A 3959-nucleotide genomic window follows, 5' to 3' on the forward strand; every position below is an offset into this window, starting at 1 on the left:
CTGGCTGAGTAATAGGAAGCAGAGAGTGAGTATAAATGGGCAGTCTTCACAGTAGAGGACGGTAAGCAGTGGGGTGCCGCAGGGCTCAGTACTGGGTCCCATGCTCTTTAACTTGTTCATAAATGATTTGGAGTTGTGAGTGAGCAGTAAAGTGGCCAAGTTTGCAGATGACACTAAATTGTTCAGGTTGGTGAGAACCAGAGAGGATTGTGAGGAACTCCAAAGGGATCTGTTGAGGCTGGGTGAGTGGGCGTCAACGTGGCAGATGCGGTTCAATGTGGCCAAGTGCAAAGTAATGCACATTGGGGCCAAAAATCCCAGCTACAAATACAAGTTGATGGGATGTGAACTGGCACAGACTGACCAAGAGCGAGATCTTGGGGTCATGGTAGATAACTCATTGAAAATGTCAAGACAGTGTGCGTTTGCAATAAAAAAGGCCAACGCCATGCTGGGTATTATTAGGAAGGGAATTGAAAACAAATCAGCCAGTATCATAATGCCCCTGTATAAATCGATGGTGCGGTCTCATTTGGAATAATGTGTGCTTTTCTGGTCGCCGCACCTCAAAAAAGATATTATAGCATTGGAAAAAGTCCAGAAAAGGGCAACTAGAATGATTAAAGGGTTGGAACACTTTCCCTATGAAGAAAGGTTAAAATGCTTGGGGCTCTTTAGCTTGGAGAAACGTCGACTGCGGGGTGACATGATAGAGGTTTACAAGATAATGCATGGGATGGAGAAGGTAGAATAAGAAGTACTTTTCTCCCTTTCTCACAATACAAGAACTCGTGGGCATTCAATGAAATTGCTGAACAGTCGGGTTAGAACGGATAAAAGGAAGTACTTCTTCACCCAAAGAGTGATTAACATGTGGAATTCACTGCCACAGGAGGTGGTAGCAGCTACAAGCATAGCCAGCTTCAAAAGGGGGTTAGATAAAAATATGGAGCAGAGGTCCATCAGTGGCTATTAGCCACAGTGTGTGTGTGTATGTATGTATGTGTATGTATATATATATATATATACATACACATACATATATATAAATATATATATGTATGTGTATGTATATATAAATTTTGGCCACTGTGTGACACAGAGTGTTGGACTGGATGGGCCATTGGTCTGATCCAAAATGGCTTCTCTTATGTTCTTATGATGCAAACAGGAATAACCAGCTAAGTTTATAAGGTCATCATTGTTTAGATTCAATTGGAGGGGGGAAGCCAGCAGATAAATGTGTCAGATGTGTTAATTATCTAATTATCAAATTAACATACAAACATACAATATATTGAAATGTCTTAACTGATGCAAACTTGAATAACAAGCGAAGTTTATAAGGTCATCATTGTTTAGATTCAATTCTGGAAGAAAAAAAGACAAATAAATGTGTTGGATGTGTTAATTATTGAGTGTTAAGAGGAATCATCTGACCCTGATCTCACCTGGCTCTATCTTCATTCTAACTGTCTGTGTTTACTAAGCAGTTGTCCTTAGAAAGCACAGTCCCTCTTTTGCTCCTGGGAGAAGATTTGTATCCTGGGGAGGGATGGTGGCTCAGTGGTAGAGCATCTGCTTCATAAGCAGAAGTTCCCAGGTTCAATCCCCGGCATCTCCAACTAAAAAGGGGCCAGGCAAGGAGGCGTGAAAAACCTCAGCTTGAGACCCTGGAGAGCTGCTGCCAGTCTGCATAGACAAGACTGACATTGATGGACCCAAGGGGATCTGATTCAGTAAAAGGCAGCTTCATATGTTCATATGTATGAGGTCTTTGAAAAACATGGTCAATTAGAAGAAGAAGAAGAAGACTGCAGATTTATACCTCACCCTTCTCTCTGAATCAGAGACTCAGAGCGGATTACAATCTCCTATATCTTCTCCCCCCACAACAGACACCTTGTGAGGTGGGTGGGGCTGAGAGGGCTCTCCCAGCAGCTGCCCTTTCAAGGACAGCTCTGCGAGAGCTATGGCCAACCCAAGGCCATTCTAGAAGCTGCAAATGAAGAAGATATTGGTTTATATACCACCCCCCACTCCGAAGAGTCTCAGAGCGGCTCACAATCTCCTTTCCCTTCCTCCCCCACAACAGACACCCTGTGAGGTGGGTGGGGCTGGAGAGGGCTCTCACAGCAGCTGCCCTTTCAAAGACAACCTCTGCCAGAGCTATGGCTGACCCAAGGCCATTCCAGCAGCTGTGAGTGGAGGATGGGGGAATCAAACCCAGCTCTCCCAGATAAGAGTCCGCACACTTAACCACTACACTAAACTGGCTCTCAATTAGCATGAACCGGATTAAAAACCCAAGGCAACGAATAATAAAATGAGAATCAGCAGATCTCAGTGAAGGCCTACACAATTATTTATGGCTTAAGAAATCAATAAAATGGCCATAGCAAAAGAAAGACGTCAGGTAATCACAGGTGGTCTTTTGAGACTATGGTTTGCATGCCCGGATTTATGGAGCCCCTGAATCTCTTTGCTTGTGTTCCCAACAGAAGCTCATTATGAGAAGAACACAAGAAGTAAAAATGACTTTTTAATATATGATTTAAAAAGCATGAAGGTAAAATCAAGAATTGGCAAGATATTAAAGATGAAGGTCTAAACATTCAATGGCTGATATATTATCAAGTAGTCTCAGGACTAAAGGACAGGGGTCATTTTGTAGAAAAAGAGGAGGTGAAGCTCACCCAAGGATTGTTATGCATCTGCACATACTATTCAATGGACAAGGAGGTGGAACTCTCAGAAGGAGGAGGTGGCGCTCTCAGAAAGGTTCAGGAGCTGTGCTCCTGTGAGCTCCCACTGAATCTGAGGCCTTCACTCACCAAAGAAGTCTCAGAGCAGCTTACATTCTCCTTTCCCTTCCTCTCCCCACAACACTGTGAGGTAGGTGGGGCTGAGAGAGCTCTGACAGAAACTGCCCTGAGAGAACTTGTGGCTGACCCAAGGTTACATCAGCAGGTGTATGTGGAGGAGTGGGGAATCAAACCCGGTTCTCCCAGATAAGAGTCCGCACACTTAATCACCACACAAGGGTGAATACATTCAGTCCTCACACGTTTCAACCTAGACTGGTCTTCTTCAGAGGTCAGAAAGGTAAGTACACATAGGACAATGCTGGACCACGAGGAAATTCAATGAAGTGACAAAGGCTTAGAGATATTCTTGAGGCCTCTTGTTCTACAGCCTTACAGTAGGCCCTGCACTAAGAGCCCTGGAAGCTCTTGGAGGATTGGCTATATCAGGGGTGTGTGGCCTAATGTGCAAAGGTGCTCCCGCTACGAAAGAAAGAAAGAAAGAAAGAAAGAAAGAAAGAAAGAAAGAAAGAAAGAAAGAAAGAAAGAAAGAAAGAAAGAAAGAAAGAAAGAAAGAAAGAAAGAAATGTCAAGACAATGTACGATTGCAATAAAAAAGGCCAACGCCATGCTGGGAATTATTAGGAAGGGAATTGAAAACAAATCAGCCAGTATCATAATGCCCCTGTATAAATCGATGGTGCGGTCTCATTTGGAGTAATGTGTGCATTTCTTTCTTTCTTTCTTTCTTTCTTTCTTTCTTTCTTTCTTTCTTTCTTTCTTTCTTTCTTTCTTTCTTTCTTTCTTTCTTTCTTTCTTTCTTTCTTTCTTTCTTTCGTAGCGGGAGCGCCTTTGCAGATTAGGCCACACACCCCTGATGCTGCCAATCCTCCAAGAGCTTACAGTAGGCCCTGTACTAAGAACCCTGGAAGCTCTTGGAGGATTGGCTATATCAGAGGGGTGTGGCCTAATATGCAAAGGAGTTCTTGCTACAAAAAAAGCCCTTCCCGGCCATGTGAGGAGCTGGTGTTTATCTCACCCTACGCTTCAAGTATAGGAGCCTTCTGTAGTTCTGTGATAAAAGAAGAAGAAAACCTCCACCGTTAAAAGTGTGGGTGATGAAAATAAAGACATGCAAATTGGCTCGACGTGTGT

At 43.4% G+C, this 3959-nt stretch overlaps 1 non-coding gene across 1 annotated transcript; it reads left to right on the top strand.

Moving 5' to 3' along the window:
- Positions 1-1549: 1549 nt before the first annotated feature.
- On the top strand, positions 1550-1624 carry TRNAM-CAU (transfer RNA methionine (anticodon CAU)). Its single transcript has one exon. It is a non-coding gene; the product is annotated as a tRNA-Met (tRNA).
- The last annotated feature ends 2335 nt before the right edge of the window (positions 1625-3959 follow it).

The sequence above is a fragment of the Heteronotia binoei genome, chromosome 21 (assembly GCF_032191835.1).
Source record: "Heteronotia binoei isolate CCM8104 ecotype False Entrance Well chromosome 21, APGP_CSIRO_Hbin_v1, whole genome shotgun sequence".
Lineage (NCBI taxonomy): Eukaryota > Metazoa > Chordata > Lepidosauria > Squamata > Gekkonidae > Heteronotia > Heteronotia binoei.